General features: G+C 33.0%; 1 protein-coding gene across 1 annotated transcript in view; it reads right to left on the minus strand.

The window, feature by feature from the left end:
- DACH1 (dachshund family transcription factor 1) overlaps nucleotides 1–18,812 on the minus strand; it is a 397,126-nt gene that overhangs the window by 124,340 nt on the left and 253,974 nt on the right. The window lies entirely within an intron of this gene.

Below are 18,812 nucleotides of genomic sequence, written 5' to 3' on the forward strand. Positions count from 1 at the left end.
ATGCCATCATACCATTTGGCAGAAGGTGGTTCTGCCGAAGATGATGGAGAGGGTGACTAACTGGAAGGCTACGTGCTCCAGGCTTGCGGGGATGGGTACCAGAAGCCTGAGATCCCTGGGGTAAGGAACAGTGTTTCCTCATCCCAAGAACCATCACAGCTGCCTGTGGGGAATGAATATAAATTATTTGGATACCATATTATTCCAAATCTTCTAATAACTAATTTGAAATGAGGTTTTAAAAAGCATATCACATTTGGAGATTGGCTAAATGATTTCTTGGGAAATAAACTCAAGTAAGTAATTTTCCCTAAACCATATTTTCTTTTTGTTTTTCTATTTCTTAAATATGTTCTCAATTTGGGGGGGGATAACATTTCTACAACAGGTAGCCTATTTGTGGAGTCTAATCCTGCTTGATTAATCAACTTAATATAAAATGGCTTACATTATATACCTGGAGAATTAATTACTTCTTGGAACTGAAGCAGCCTGATAGTTACAGAATGGAAAGTTATCCTTATATAAATGGTATCCTAGTCACCATTCAGAGTTAAAGTCACCATTCAGAGCTAACTTAATTCCACAGCAGATTCTGAAAATGGAATCATTCAACACCCAACTTGATTAGATGTATTACAGAGAACCCAAAGATCACTGCAATATGTTAAATGTGTGTGCATTGATAAATACATCTACTGTTTTCAACTACAGAGAAACTTCAGTTTGTGACTGTGGCAATCCCAGTGTCAAAGTCAGAACAGTACCTTTGGGGGGTGTGCATTTCAATATTGGCGGCCATGTCTTTGATTTAAATAGATCTTGAAATACTTTAATAGGATACTCCTTGGAAGGTTTTAATACATTATTTCTATTTAGGCATGTTCTCAGATTAAATTAGCATTAATTTATTGCTTAACTAAATTTCTTGAATATACAAACTATCCACTTGAAAGAAAATTTCTGTAATATCCTTGTCAGTTTATGAGTTTTCATTTCTTAAAAAAAGCAAAAGAAACCCTATTTTTATATAATATGCTTAGAAACAGTGAAGTTGGTAAAACTCCAAATTAAATGCTTTAGCTCTATTAAAAGCCTCATTGTAAAACCTCTACGACATAGTTTTTAATGAAGAATACTTAGTTACTGCCATGATTTTTTTCCATTTACTTCATGAAGACAGTTAAGGTTCAATATAAATTCAAACTCATTAGCTCAATACTGTCTGGATCTTAGAGTAAATTGTTCAGAAGTGGGTAATGAAAACTCAATTCAAATTCTTTAGCAATCAAACAAAGCAATTTTATTAAACAATGAAAAGAATCAATTAAAATGGATATCTTTATTATTTTACAAGAAACCATGACAGCTTTTGGCTAAAAAAAAAAAAAAGTTTATGGCTTCACAGAGAAATGGCTCATATAACAGAAATTTCTCCAATGTGCTCCAACACTGTGATATAAAAGTTCACTTTTGTATTGACAAATTTATACACCTTAATTGTCTACTTATTACTTTTTTGACACTTTATACCAAGGTCCTAGTCAAACATGCAAAAGTTTTAAACATATAAATGTTTGAACATATGATGTCAGGAAAATATTCAGTGATATAACATTTTAAACATCTTCATTTTATATTGCCTTTATCAAAGTATGTGCAAAGTTTTTCATTATAAATTTACTTTTTATGTTATCAGCTAAAACAATAGTTAAGGCATAGTTCCTGACTATTTGGATATAGAAATAACACTTTGGAATAAATGATGTTTGAATATGGGAACTGTATCGGAAATTTACAAATAATAAATCATTTCCTCTTTATGTTCTATTTCATTTAAAATAGCCAAGTAATGTAAGGATTACATATTCATAGTAGATTGCATTTTTGAGGTTAATAAACTACTAATGGAGTAGAGAAAAATATTCACATTCATTATTTGGGATTCAGTTTGAGTTCTTTTTATACTTATTATCTACTTTTGTTTCTCTATTCAATTGAACTAATTTCTTCTTTCATTTATAACTTGATTGCCAGTTAATAAATGGGAAAAAGCCATTTTCTGAATATATTTTAATTTCACTTTCAAATCAGTAGAGAAGCACTTACAATTATATTTTTCACATTATCAATGTGTAAAATATTAAGTTAAAAATCTGATTAAATCATACTCATAACAGATTATAGACAAAATATTACCTATTTCTACGTCTCTTTTGGATCTCAGGATATCAGCCCTTTGTGTAAAGGTAAATAGCAATCATCTACATATGAATTTTCCAAAGAAAGTTTATAACACTAGACTGGATTTTCCCACTACACAAAATGCTCCTAGCCATCTCCGCCAATCATCATTTGTTAAATACTCATGATGTTAGCTCATTTGGGTAATAAATAGAGCAAACAATTAAGAAACGAAGTCTGATGAAAAATATACAATATATAACCAAGTCAGCTGTAAGTGATTTTTGCATAATTTATAACATCCTTCTCCTCTATTAGCATGAACAAATAAGAATTGAAAATAGGCCACTTCAGAACAAGACATGCTCTTAGTTATTAAGTATACAATTTCAAGTGCTCTGGTTTAAGCCAATATATTTAGTGATATAAGCCAGGATATATGTATGAGGCTACACACAAACAGGCATATACCTCTACACCTTGAAGATTAACTTTTACTTTTATGACTGCAGGAGACAGCAGAAGATTCCATATATAACATTTGGTAAGGGGAGTTAGACAGGAACAGAAAAGAACTAATTCTTTTCTCTTCTTCCATTCTTGTAGAATCCCACCATTTCTTTGATTTTACAGTGGAGTAGAAAGGCCAACTTGATCTAGCCTTAGCATCTTCAAAGAATATATATATATATATATATATATATATATAGAAGGTGGAGGCATGTAGGCAAAAACTCAGAAATTTGATAAATATATAAAGTGGTTTTGACCCAAGGAAAATGGTCATGAGCTCATGGAAAGACTCAGTACATCCAGCTGTTTGATTATTTAAACTCTAAACTCATATTTTGATGTGTTGAGGGGAGAGATTAAAGGGAGAGAGGATCTCCCATACCTAGTTCTCAACACAGTCAAGATGCATTGGAACAATCTCAGGCTAGACACCTGCTCACACAGTGGAAGTGAATCTGGATTGTGACAGACAGCAGAACACACAGGCAGCTGTTATGCGATGAAATTAAGTCACGAAACCATAAGCATCATGAAGGCCAGCTCCTAATGCATGATTTTGGTGGGTTGAGAATTGACATAGTCTTGCAGCTGCCCAGGTACATGAATGCAAGAGGAAAAACTGAAATTAACCCTTGATTACCAATTTTGTCTCTAGCTAAAAGCTATTAATTACACATTTATATAATCTGAAACAATGTATTTACCCTGCCTAATTATACTGATATTAAGACTATATCTGTTATTACGTATGCGAATATATGGCACTTATATACAAAAAAGTAACTGTGTGCGTTTAGTTTTCCTTTCCTGTTCAAGATGTGTATTCTCCAGGGACAAGCAAGGTGATTTTAAGGCTGAGTGTCACCGAAATTCAAATTCCTAAGGGATAGGTATGGGAGATTCCCTGCTTACACCCTCCCAACCCCAACATTAAGACACAGTTATACATTCTGAAAAAGTAAATAGCTTGATGCACTCTCTCAGTCCTTTTCTGAGATCAGAATATTGTTTCGTATCCATACCATTTTATATTTTTATGGTATTTTATGATACTATTTTATGATGGATCAGGTTTGAAACAGAGAAACGTTCTTCAGGGATGAACCCTTAAATTTTGAAGCCATCTCTCCTCTAAGGGTAACCAGATTATCAAAGAGTCAGAACTGATGAGTTACAAATATGAACTGGTTTAATTTTCCCCCTAATGACTACCTTCAGATATGCTTTGTCAAGGCTCCCTTTTCTGCCCCTTAACAACCTTGGGTAGATTTTGAGCACAAACAAATCCATTCTAGTTAACACTGCTCTCTGCATCCTCATCCGCATCAGCCCTCCCCAGCCCTAGAGCCTAGGTAGCTGGAAGACAGAGGGGTTGGTCAGCTTCTCATCCATCCACCTTCTCTCTTCTCCTGGGTAGGAGGATAAAGGTCTCCTGGCCCAACTGGTTCTTGCTCAAGTCCTCCCGCATCGTCACCTCTATGGCTACGCCTATTGGCCACTGACATCTTCCACCTGTCAGGTGCCTAAATGCTATGTATCCCCTGCTACGCAATGTCTGATCATGGAAAGGGGGTCTTCCAGGGGAACCTCCTAACTGCACAAGTCCCTGACAGTGGAAATCTCCTGTAACTTACTGCTCTTCTCCAATCTCTGAACTGCCCTGGTCTCGCGGTACTAAGGCCCTTCTCCAGGTGTGGGTCCTTTTGTTCTGATGATGTCCAAGCCCTCTATCTCTGTCTTGCCACCTCTCCTCAATTCCTTATCCCCCTGCCCAAACCTGTACAGAAGACAAAGCAGGAGTGCACACCACAGCAGACATCCAGCCATGAAACGAGGTGGAAACATCTGTGATCCTTGAGAAATGCTCTTGAAACTCCCTTCCCTTCACTTGGTGGTGAGGAAGGACTCTCAAAAAGGAATCACTAAGCCACGGTTCCCTCCATTAAGTGCTGTCTTTTCACTACAATGTTTTCTTCAAATCCCCTCTCCCTGGGGTGGTCATGCCCTCTTCTAAATGGAGGAGGAGGGTGTCTGTGGAATCTGGTATGAGAGTTAAGATAGCAAGGCTGGTTCATAAGTACTAACTGGTTTTTACTTTTTTTTAATGAAGAGTATTTGGTCCCCTTTGTTCTTGTGTGGAACCACAGGAAAATTTCTATGTAGTATCTTGTTACATAGCATGTTCAATAGAACCAACCACAAATATGACTATAATATAAATGGAATGTTAGTAATTGGTTCTTGTAAAAAAACTCAAAGGGAAAGAAATATGAATGCTCATATGTGCAGTATATTCTATATATGTATTTACATGTAATATAATGTATACGTGTAGTCAAACTGTAATAATTCTACATAATAAAACTGAAAAAAGAAAAAATAAATACATACATACTTTCATTTAGTCTAAAAAATACTGCTGCTCAAGATTTGAGATATCTCACAAATCAACAAAAACTTTACCAATTGAGACAGAGGTTCAAGGAAAAAAGACTGCCATGAATTAAAAAAATAAAGAATGATTAAATGTGGAGATAATCATTAATAAAGAAGATCACTTCATTTGGGAGCAGGTAGGCTATAGCTCAGTGGCAGAGTGCGTGGTTAGCACGCACAAGGTCCTAGGCTCAATCCCCAGTGTTTCCATTGAAAATAATAACAATAAATGAATAAATAAATAAATGAACCTAATTACGTCCTCCCTCAAAAACAATAAACAAATAAATTTTTTAAAAAAAGAAGACTGTTTCATTTTTTGGAACACAATTTTTAGGTAGGAAAGGAAATGAGAGATGTTTTAGGTTAGGATATTATTACTGGTTCTCTTTTTAAAAAATACTTTGGGTATGTATATCAGTGGCACTAATTAAAAATCCTAGCCCAAATAGTTATATTTATTAGTGAATACTAAATATATCTAATAAGTAATAAGTTCCAAAAGAGAAGGCCACCGTATATTTTATAAATTTTGGATAGAATGCATGTGAAATAATCAAACACAAAGTTAAAATGATCTGTAAAACAGAAATGCCTCTTAAAATACTATCTATTTAAACAGTAAAAGCATATTTAAATATTATCTTTTATACCTAGTTAACATGTAACTATTGTTCAGATTTTCCCACAAGCTGACCCTGATAAAGGAGGCAAATCTCAAAGGGACTAACGGTCACACCACAGCTTAGTGAGTGACACTGATAGACTGTGACGGGAACCTGACATTGTCAAGATTCGTTTACAATGAAAATGATGGTAAGAGTGGGCATGCGCTCCAGACCACTGGAGACCACTGACAAGGATGTCAACACCATCGTAACAATGGAATCAAGACTACTGAGTAACAGCAAATACTAGTCTCAGATGCTACAGATGTTCAGCTGTTACTTCAGATGTTGGTGAGAACATACATACTACTGTCTTTTAAAGGATAAATTTCACCCTAATAAAAAATGAGATATAAAATGTCAGCAGTAATACTGGTATTTTGCCCAAATAGGAGAAACAGTCTTCTCATGAATTACTGCAATGTAATCTTTTAAATCTTTTTATGGATAACGATCTTAAGCTCAATGATCTACTTTAGCAAATATAAACACTGAAATCTTCTGGTGTTTTGGTTCAACTTTATGAAATTGCTGTATTTTAAAATGAGGAAGAAGCAATCTGTAAAGAGTACAATTAATTGGGGCACAATTTAAAGTACAGTGGTGTAGCAAAGAAAATAGCACAAACATCAACTAATTGTATTGCAGAATAATGCCCACTCAGGAGGCCCTTTCCGGAGTCTAAAATTTATATTTGCACACATACCGTGTTTGATTTGGAAGCACTATTTTTCTCTTAGAGAGAAAGAATAATATTCTCTTGAATTCTAACTATCCTGCTACCAATAAATGAGTCATTTAGAAAAACATACTCCTTTTCCAGAAATAATTACATTGTCTTTAGCTATCTACCAATAACTAAGCCTAACTCTGGGTATGACATACTTGTTAATTAGAAATTTAAAACTCTTCCCATGCAAGGAAGCTTCTATTTTACCTGTGATGTTTTCTTTTGAATGTAGAGCTATTTCGATACATTGTATTTTCTATGTAATGGTGGTAATACAATATTGGTGTCCTTGGTAATATAATACTGGTGCTGTTATTGTCCTTGGACTCATCAGAATTACAATATGAGCTAAATTTCACCAAATTGAGATCCTTCTATCACCTTCCATACTCCACAATGTTGTTGAAAGTAGTGTTTAAGTTAACCCACAGATCAAAGTGGCACACTTTGGATATCAGACTGGATATCAGAACTGTTTATTTTTCAGTTTTGCTTGAATATTATTTATCCTGGCTAATGATTATTGAACTAGCAAGAACATGAAACAAATTGTAAAATCAGAGCGTAAGCTCAATTCATTAACATCAGATGGAATACATAAATGGACCCTTAAAGAATAGGCAGACATTATTTAAAAACAATTATGCTGAGAATTTTTGAGGAAACATGGAAAGCTGAAACAGCATTAGGAAACTTAAAACAGACAATAGTTTTCATTTTAAATAACTTTGATTTTGAACTCATGAAAGTTATTAAAATGAATTGTTAGATAAATAATAGAATAGTTTATGTATTTTCCCTTACTTCATACAAAATTCCAGAAGGTTTTGATGCAACTTAAAACAAAAGGAGGGCTATTACTATAAAGAGAAAAGGTTAAATACTTAATGTGGAGAAGACAGAGATAATTATATCAGAAGACACTTTGCTTTTGGATGCTGTTGCTTGCTTTGGACTCATTTGCACCATGTTCTAAGTGTTGACCAGGTAAACAGATCCTCCAAACAAGACAAAAAAAACTTAACAAATGCAGACTCTGACTGGTAAATAGTTCCATAGGACTCAGTATATGTAAATAAATAGTAGCCAGATTAATTGTACTGACTAAATACTTGAGTGTCCTGTTGATATGGATGTTTGCAAGTAAGAGCCAAATGTTTCTACTAAGTGGAAATTATGACATTGCAACAGATTGGTTAAATTCCAAAGCTAAAGTATAATACTACTATGGACACTGTAGAAATAACAATCCTAGAAACATATTTAAGCTTTCCAATCTAAAACATAAGTAACATTTTTCAAAATAAAGCAGTTTGGTAAAATGTAGTCATGTTAGTTTAACTGAATCTTTTAACCTTTCTCATTGTCAAAGTCAGTGAGTTTCTACCTTTTCCCATTTTAACTCATCAAATTATTTTTCCATTAGGCAAACAAATGAACTAGAAATCCTTCTCTCTAAATATATTGTAATGTCCCTATAGATTTACAATTACATCAAATAAAATTTCAAGTTAACATACTTTCTATACTGTTAGTAGAATACTCAATGCCATGGTATATAATATTAACAACTTTGTGTTCATGTGTAAGTGTTGCTTATGGTCAGTTGAAATTAGTTTTAACTTCCAGTGTTTTACATAACACTTCAACTTTAAATTACTTACGTTCAAACTGAAAAAATCTCACTTGAGCCAAAATTGCTGTTGAATTTTCCAAAAAGCATAAAATTCTTATAGGTAACATAGCAGACTCATGGGAGTTATCTTGATATTTCTGATTTGTATGGGTCTAAGTGTTAAATTATCTTTTCCTCAAACCTGCTTAGCCTCAAAGAATGACATCACCAGCTAGCTGTATAAGCCAAAACTCCAGGAATCATTTTTCTCCCCTCCTTTTTCACTGTTCCCCCAGTGTTCACTTCCTTTTCCTGTCCTGTTGATTTAATCTATGTAATTTATCTCTACTCTGTCTCTCTATGTGCTGCTGTAATCAGATTTAAGGACCACCATTTCTTTTAAGTACAAATCTTACATTGTCACCTCTTGCTTAAGGACTTCAATTGTTTCCCACTGTTATTAAGGAAAAGACTCAACATTTCTTATCTTAATGTAAGCACCATACGATCAGGCCTATGTCTCTTTTGTTCATCATTGTATCCTCAGTTTTTAACAAAATAGGATGAACTCTCAGTCAGGCCTTGAGTTGAGAGTTGCAAATCCAGATCAATTCTTACATCTACACATAGTAAACTTCAATGTGGCATTCAAAAATGATAGGCCATAGCCTGGTCTTGAGTAGCTAATAATGGGAAAAAGAGATACACAGATACAGCATATATGCACCTAATTTTATCTTTTGACTGGAAAAAATGATAAAGAAGATGAAGAATACAAAATATGTTTGCTATTTTGGAAATTAACTTCATAGAATTTGGTAATCATTTGGCTACAAATGGAGATGAAGAGAGTAAAATGTGAAAGATAACTTCAGTATCTAGTTAACAACTGGGTATATTGTGATATTGTAACAGAAAAGAAAAAAAAAAAACTGACTCCATATTGAATCTATTCCTTTAGCTCTAACCTTTCTGTTCTGTTGCCTGTGCTCAGTCATGCTGACTCTGCACCTTTTATCAAAGAATGTTGCCTATAGCTGAAATATACATGATAGCCCATTCTCAAGGCTCTGACCGTTAAAGGTCCATTAATATTAAGATAAAAAGTTGCAGAGTAGAAGATAACATTTGTCTTGTTGGCAGTTTATAGGAACATTGTGACCTGACCTACATGATTAGCTAGAAGAACAAAGGATTCCAGCACTAAGATGTTTCTAACAACCATAACACTCCCATCTCTTTCAATATAAAAGCCTGAATTTTAACTCAGGTAAGATGGTTCTTTGGGACACTAGTCCACCATTTTCTATGTCTGCTGGCTTTCTGATTAAAGTCACTATTCCTTGTCCCAGTAACTCATCTCTCAATTTGTTCGACAGTCAGGGAAGAGTACCTGTTGGGACTCAGTAACAATATTATTAATGATGAAATAATGATGATGGTGGTGGTGATGACACCTAATACGTATTGTCTACTTTCAGTGTGTCAGGTGTTATGTTAAGCTTTTGTATGTACTATTTCAATGAACTTTAGAATGCCTGAGATAGATGAACATTAATTTAATTAAGGTAGATTTACTTTGCCCCAGGATTTAGGTCTTGGAATTCTGAACTCACAATACAAGCTTTTAATCACCTTTATGAGGAAGAGCAGTTTAATGATGAATAAAAATCTATTCAATTGGGAACTTGTTGAATGTGAGATATTTCAGAAACAGTCAAATGACATTGACAACGAGCATTAGAAATATGACACTGAAGTCTGGAAGGACAGCAGATGTGCAGTGAGGAAGATCTGGATGTCTTTAACTTGTAGGCCGGAGATTAAGCCCATGATGCTTGAAGAGAGTATACAAGTATAAAGGTTTTTCTACTAAAAGTGTATTTCTACTGTAAGCCACAGAATAAGTCCCAAACAAGCCAGGCTGGATGATTAAAAAGACAGTAATAATCCTAAGAAACTGAGCAGGAATAAGCAAAAATTGGTATATGACTCCTACAATAAATTCTCAGCACAAAATGGTATGAATGCATTTTTATGATATTCAAGTATCTCCACTGACTTGTAAGTTATAATATTCTTTTAAATAAAATAATCAACATGGATGCCTGACAGGTCTTGGGCCTTCAATTAATACTGAATGAATAAATGTAGAACATGATGATTGATTTAAATATTAAAGAATCCTAACTACGATTTAGGTAGATAGCCTAAACAGAGGCCAAAAAAACCAGACACAACTAAGTATAGTTTGAAAAGGTGCCATTAGTCCAATTTGTAGAATGACAAATAATTATATTCCAGTAATTACAAGGTCCCCCCTTAAGAACATTATGGAGAGAGGCAGCTTAAAATCAAGGCACTACATGTCACAAAGAACTCAGCACATTTGAAGGACCACTGAAATAATATTATATTATAGTGGTGGATTACGTGCAGATGGCAGGCCTGTTGAAAGCTACTGTTTATATGAAACCAAATCATTCTTTCTATAGCTTCTATTATATATAGTGAAGACATACTATTTAAAGCACTTTTCATCAGTTTTTCATGGGTAGACATGGCAGGAGGTTTTCAAGGTCAAAATGACCACTAAAATTTCAGTTGCTGGCAACAGGAAAAACAAAAACTTAGAAAGATTAGCAGTAAAATGGGCAATTTTATTTCAAAATTTAATTCCAATTCAGGAATTAAATATAAGGACCCCCTTTTACCCTTAGAATAAAAGGATACAGGATGTGTTTTTAGACTGGCATGACTATATGCATTAGAATAAGAAAAACAGTTAGAAACTGTGTTTTGAAATGAGGATTGAATTTCTGACAGTATCAAAACTCTTAGGTCAATATAAAGTAAAATTTAAACATCTTTATTTTTTTTTATTTTAAAAACTATCTAGTTTAATGCGACCAATGAAAAATATGAGAGAATGCAGCCAACCTAATGAACTACTGATTCAGTTGTCAGAATTAAGTGTTAAACACAAGTTTTATGTTAATTTTAAAAGCCACACCCACACAGAGTGGTATTTGGATAAATAAGTCATATTCATTATTTTTCTTTTCTTCCATAATTTTTCCTGGCATCAATATTCAAAAGACACATGTCTTGTTCAAAGATAAATGATGAGTTATGAAATTGCCATCTTTTCTAAAATGCTCAAATAGAGAAACAGCACTTTTTAAAAATCTTGAACTTATAAAAGTAATGTCTATCCAAATTATCTTTATCTGTAATAAAGCCATTGTATTTTAAATATTTTCAGTGTAAGAAGAACTCTACCTATTAAAAATAATTATCTTCAGGAGACTCCTTAATTGTTGATCAATAACTATCTAATTGTAAAAAATACTCTCTGTAATAAAAAAAAATTATAATCTGTTTCTTTCCTTGTGATCACAAAAATCTGTCAATTTCAGTATCTCCTCCAATGATAAAATTCTGCACCTCTTCTACTTCTGTCTGTTCCATCATGTACATTCTTTCACATCATTCACAGGGAATGTTAGGGACACAGTCCACGGTCCCAGATGCTCTCCTTTAAATGTTCCTGGCCTAACGTGTGGGCAAATACACCTTGCTAAATGTTGCTCTTAATGGAAATACTTTATATAAAAATAACTAGTTAAGACGTCAGTTAGAAGGCTAAACATAATTTTTCCAAACAAATTAAATACTGAAGAACTTCCTTTAGTTTAAACGGTCTGTACAGAAACTGTTTTTCCTTTTTGGTAAATTTTGAAATTTTGTTCTAAGGGTTTCCTATAAAGAGCTGCTTTTCCCAGAGAAACCTCTGTAGTATGTTTTGCACCTTATTGTATATTTGAAACATTTTCACAAAATTCTAATTATGTTGGGACACACCAATGAACAAAAATACAAAAATGATTTGTTTTTTTAATGGCATGAGTGTGTAAATACTATGGCGGAAATTTTGGTATATTTGTACATTGTTATCTATTCTAAATCTAATAATTTTTTTAAAGTATTAAGAATTTAAGAATAGAAGGTTTAATTTTCAAATGTGTCAAATATCCACTAAATGTGAAAATATTAATTTTTGAAAAATCACTCCATTATGTGCATTTACTGAGGTTAATATTAACATATGTTTAAATTCTGGCTTTGAAAAAGTTTTCCTATTCTGTTTATCTGAAAGTCAAGTTAATACTACATATTGAAAACCTCAGGAAAAAAAGAGGAAGGGGGAGGATATAGCTCAGTGGTAGAATGAGTGTTTAGCATGCAGGAGGTCCTGGGTTCAGTCCCCAGCACCTCCATTTAAAAATAAATCAATAAAAGGAAGGGGAAGGAACCAGCAGGCATATCAAATAGAAAAAAATAGAAATAGAAAACAAATTATTTTTAAAATATCAACATATATTCACCTAAAGAGAACCAAATCCCAAGAATATTATGGTATAAAAGCCAAGGAATAATATATATATTTAAAATTCACTACACAACATACAATTTATTTTTCTGTATATACTTGAATCATAGAATGTTTTAATACAAAATAGACACAAAAGTCATTCATTCTTTCTTTCTTTTAACATACATCAAACACCTATAATATGCTAGGAATTGCTGTAAGCAATGGGAATATAGCAGTGAAGAAAGCAGATCAAAATCTATATCTTCGTGGAGTTTATATTCTCTTTGGGAGGTAGGTAGAGAAATTAATGAACAAATAACTAAATAAGTGATGTGGCTTATTAAATAAAATTCCTGTCATAGAAGGATGAAAGAGAATTTTTGCATCTACATGACGTGTGTGTGTCACGTAAGCATGAGTGTTAGGAGGGTGCATTGGGAAGACTTTGCTGACATGACAGCAACAAGCACAATCCTCCCATCTTACAGCAGAGGAAACTGAGGCTCAGGATGATTAAATGAAACGCTTGAGGACACATAAGTCTTTAGGTAAAGAGCCGGACTCAGAACACACTTATTTGCCTGGCCCCTGGTCCTAAGTCTTTCCCACTGTACAATGGACCACATCTAGTTGAGAGAACCACCCAGTCTGTGCAACGAAGCAAAGGCAAACATGAGTGGTGGGTCTGGATGACAGGTGGGCAGCTCAACTGATTGGAGGAGAAAGTACGGATGAAGAAAGCATCAGCGATCAGAAAGAACTAGGTAGGGTGGGGAGATGAGAGTGAAAGTCCCCAGATGTCGGGATGATGAGTTTGGTCATCATCTTGGGCAGAAGAGAGATGTGATTAAGGTGATGTATCAGAGAGTCAGGAGGAGGAAAAGGAACTCGTCATTGGGAATAATCATCCCAAGTTCTGTCCTCCACCACATCGACATTGCTATGACCAGGGCAAGCATCCTGACTCTCATAATTCATGCCACTGGAAAATTGATAGAGTAGGGGAAAAAAATCTTGTGTTCTCTGACATTAGAGTTTTCACTGATGATGTCCGAAGAACAAATTGGTTTCCAGAGGCAGACATGACAAAACAATTACGTGGAGTGAGGACACACTGCACCCTCTTCCCCATTTCTCAATCCTGTGACTTGTAAACTAATTCCTTTCATATACTCACTTTAGATTTCATTTTTCCTAATAAAAGGAAAACTATGTGTATCCTGTTTGAAAGTCTTCACTTGAAGAGGTATAATATACTTTTTCTTAACAGAAGGTGATAGCTTACCAGTGAACACAGGTCATGGAGAGTTTGTCTTAGAAAAGCAAGAAGGTGCTCAGTAAATTCAGAGCTGATGGACTCTTTTTAGACCCTCCCTGAGTGATACAACTGGAGAAGGTAAAAAGGAAATACTCCCTCCAAATTCACAATTCTAGAGTAAAGTTTCTGAAATACAGCAAGTTTGACTTTAATATTTTATTGAAAAATTAAGTCTGGGAATGTGTTTTAATATTGTTACTTCTATTCTGTACAGAGTAGATATTACTATTCTGTCGCATCTCAAATAACTGTTATCATACAGAATATTATACACATCAGCAGAAAGCAAAACAGCATTTACTCTCCTGACATTGAAAAATATGCACCAGTAGAAAAAAAAAATCTCCGCCTTAGCCATTATTCTTGCTATTTTTTAACTTTTCTTCACTATTCACAATTTCTATATTCACTAGAATTTCTCAATACTGACTTCAAAATAACAATATGTATCTTGTAGGTAATAATTTCTAAATGATGATGTAAAAATTTTGATTTCCAAAACTATATAAAATGTCCTATTAGAATTACACATACAAATATACACATGAAAAAGTACTTATTTCCTTTAGCCTGATAATAGCAGAGAGCATGATAAGCCTTTATTTTGCCTGTGGAGGGTTTTACTTTTCATATCGAAAGTATAAAATTATCATATTATTTTAAGCTGCTAACATGTAAAATAAAAAACAATATGAAGTTATTTATTTGTATGAAACGTCTCTATAAAGCATATTGTTTACTTTAATGATTTCTTTTCTTCCCCCTAAATTTTCAAGTTAAATTCTATTTTTATCTAGATGCTTTAAAACCTGGAAAACGTGCTAAAATAAATTTTCAAGCAGCTTACTATGCATAGACTGCTTTTAAAAATTCAAAACAGCCCCCATAGCAAATGTCATTTCTTTCACGGTTACAAAATGCAAACTCCAAGTGTTTTATCCTAATGAATAAATGAGTTTGTCCTTTATGTATAAAATATAGTTTGTGTTTGTTGCACAAGTTTTTAATAATAGATGAATTTTAGGTTTGCTCCAATGTATTCAATAAAGTGTGATTAATTTGGTTTTTCAAAAATGCAAACTAGACATTACTATATTACTTTGCAAAATGCACAGCTTGCAACATTATTGTCTCAGTGGGATCTTAAATTGAATTGTAAAATGTGTCTTATTTCCAGTTTGATTTATGTAAGAGGTAGCAGTGGATAATGTCCCTTTTGAAGTTTCACTGCTTTGTGTGAACAAACAATAAAAACCTAAAATTCATAACAGAGTTTATTAGAACCCCAAGCAAACTTTCGAGTTATATCACATTTGACTGAAATGAAAACTTAGTATGGCCTCGGAATACCACATTTTCAATGAAATAACTTTTTGAAGTTTTCCTATGACGACGGATTAGACAATACATTTGTGACATTTTCTGTGATTTTTATTATGATATTTCAAGTAATTACTAAATCATGTTTTTCTCTAAAAATGCTTCCCTGTGCCCTGAGAATTAATCTATGATACCATTTAGCTTGGCTTTTTGAAGTAAATATCACCAGATAAAAGCCAGCTGGATCTGAATAATAGGATACTTGAATGAATGTATTAGTGTTTGAAAAAGAGAGTACAAATCTTCTAGAAAGATTAATTTCCATAAAAAAGATACTCCCAGATCTACAAAAGAATAAATTCAAAAACATAATAAACTCTCAGAAAGAAAGGTAGATTAAAGTAAGAGCTGCCGCACCTTGTTACTGCAGCTGTTGTGAGGCAATGATGCCGTTTCAATTACATCTGGTTGGTCCTAGGGCTCTTCAAAGCTTTGTGTGAAAAGCCTGAATAGGGGATACGTGTGACACTGTAAGTAATAACTTCAGCGATTAATTTTGATGCAACACCACTTTCATTCTGATCTTACTCTCAATATTTACAGTTTGAGTGAAGCTACAAAGGTTCTAATGGGAATATTTGAATCACGTAAGGACACTGTTTTTTTTCCTCCTTCAATTATTAAAGATGTGGATATGAATTTTTCTTTGTCATGAAAAGAATGCAGCTTTATCAAGCAACCTAGTTGCTGACATCATCATGTAAAAAGACCTGAGATGGCCAATGCACTTTATTTTCAATATCCTGTTTCAAACATGTTCTCTAAAAAAGGCCACGGATTCTGCTCACACAACTTCTCTACTTTAGTTTGTGCAGTTACTAATAAAAACAAAGTTTGACCATGCACAAATTCCTCTGGTAGGTAAAATGTACCTTTCCATCTTGAATGACTCATGCAATTACTATCTTTAAGACAAAGTTAGAAGCCAAGGTGAAAATGAAGTAACTTTTAATTTTGATTAACTCCTAAACAAATGTAAATCTGTTTAAAGAACTGATGTGAAAATGACATATTAATATTAGATCATTTCAAATGCAGTGGAAATGACAGTAGAAAGAGAAATAGACAATATGACGGAAAAGTAAGTATATTTCTCTCCTAAAGTAATTTCATTAAAAAATACAAAATGATGAATAAAAAAAGGAAATTACTATATAATCATAACAGCAAGAAAAGAAAAATCAACTAGAGGATATTGGTAAATTATTTTGTCAATTACGTTTTGAAACAATTAATCTGAATGTGTGGAGTAAAAGAAACTGCTAATTTCCCTTACTCCTTTCCTTGCCTTTATTTTTTTTACATACAGTACACTGTCAAAATCAACCCCAAAGTGAAATGTATCCTAGTAATTGCATATGTTCATTTAAACTGCACACGTTGTTTAAGTGTCGTTAGATGTTTACATAGGAGGTCGATCATAATGAAGACATAAAAAACAATTGCCATTATTAGAAAAATATAAAAATACCACTGTACTATGAAATGTGATAGCATTTACTAGAAAAAAAATTTAAAAAGAAAGGTTGCCTTCCTTGCAGTCATATTAACTACTAAATGGTTATGACAATTTTTAGCAGTAGCTCAAGAATTTCTGTATCATACTTCTTCAAGAAAGCTGTTTTAGTTAAAACATAAAAATGGTAGTTACAAGGTTTCTGCAAACATAACTGCCATTCCATTAAGGAAATGGTGCAGCAAACAGTAAATAGTGGCCTCAAGGGAAATGTAAGTATTGATTTTATTACTGTGTTGGTTGGTTTGTATTTTCAATTGTCAACTCTAATTTTGGACTATGCTTTAAGTATCCTAAAACTGCTTAAGGAAAGGACAAATATTAATTGGAAAATATTGATAAGTATTATTTTATAGCTTTAAATTTCATATGAGAGTATTTCTTTGCAGCTTTTCATAGCCTGTCTTTTAATAATAAGGAATTTTTATTTTGTTCCCCATAGCAAATGAACAACCAACTTGTTTTCATTAAGTCAAATTATATACTCATTTTGTACACTATAAATCAATAGTTGGCTCTAGGAATAAAGTTAATCACTATGAAAAGTGTAAACATGGCTACACACTTCCCCAAATTTGTTTGTAAATTTAGCTTTGAATTCATTGATAGTGAAGTTTTGATTCACCTAAAAGATAGAAAATAATTATGAAACTAATTAGAAGTCTAGAAATTTTCAACAGATTGAAATAAACATCAATCCATAGCCTCATTAAATGTAAAATGATCAAATACTGAAAAGAACAAAATTTGCCAACTTAACATAATTAATATGGTTTATATTGTCATCATCATTTTCTCTTTACATTTCAGTAAATGACATTCACACATTTATGTTAAAGGTATAATTAAGAGCACAGATCATTTTCTTAAACCATGCCAGAGAGCAACTAGGTTTAATATGTAAATTTTCAACTATACCTACAGGGCTGTAAATATAGTCAGTGTTAAACTTCTACAATTAACTAAAAGAAGTGTTTATGCTACACATAAATTTTAAAAATGTCCTCTGTGGAAATCTAAAGAGGTGCAAATTAATATTAAAAAAAAAAACATTATAGCTCCTCTTCAGATTAAAAAACATAAAGTATTCTCAGGATCACAAGCCACATAGAATGCTTTAAACTTTGCATATTAAAAATAGAAAGACAACCTATTATAAACACATGCAAAACCGTGAATATCATGAAATGCCAAATTCCTATATCATTAATCAACAAAGAGAGTCAAAGGAAAACAGTTCTCTCAATTTGATCATAAAAGTCATACATTGTATTTTAAAATATTTAGAGAGGAGAAGTGGCTTAATGAAGTAAAACCTTGCTTTGACTAGAAAGAAAGGAACTATTTCTGTATACTACATGTTCAGGATGTTTTTATTGGACTAAATTTCTCAGTTCCAAATAAAGTGTGATGGATAAAGATACAAACTGGCCTCATTGGTGGGATAAGAGTCTTAAATCTTGGCTCGGCCATTTACTATCTAGTTGAGAATGGAAGTCATGAGGTCTATTTCTTCATAATCACTTTCGAATTCACTCTAGACTAGAAAGTCTTACACAGACCAACACAGACTGTTCTCCTAAATGTGGATTAAATGCATAAGGTGCGTAAAAAAATTAAGCAAAGATATCTGACAGGATTGAAGTTTTGCCTACAAGAAAAGGGAAAGGGAAAGTTGAAGATTAATAATAATCACTTAAAAATTAACAGAGATTTTGAAAAGGACTTTTTGTTCATCTTTACGGTCAACCTTCCTGAGACCAGGATTTAACATTTTACTTGAAACCACTCCATTCTTTTCTCACCCCCACCGACTACAAGAAGTTTTGAAGAAAATTCTGGAGTAGAATTTACTGTAAATAGATCAAGGCTTTTTTGTATAGATTCTGCAAGTCCAGGGTCTTGTTTATAACATATAGCTCTCTATATAAGTAATCCTCAAACACTTTGGTTTATCATATTAGAACAGAAAATAGAGAATTTAAAAAATAGACTTATTTATTAATTAAAAATAACTACAAACTCATTGCATAGTAGCACAAATAACATCTTTTTCTGATCAATAAATATATTT

This window comes from Camelus bactrianus, chromosome 14 (genome assembly GCF_048773025.1).
Source record: "Camelus bactrianus isolate YW-2024 breed Bactrian camel chromosome 14, ASM4877302v1, whole genome shotgun sequence".
NCBI classification, from domain to species: Eukaryota; Metazoa; Chordata; class Mammalia; order Artiodactyla; family Camelidae; genus Camelus; species Camelus bactrianus.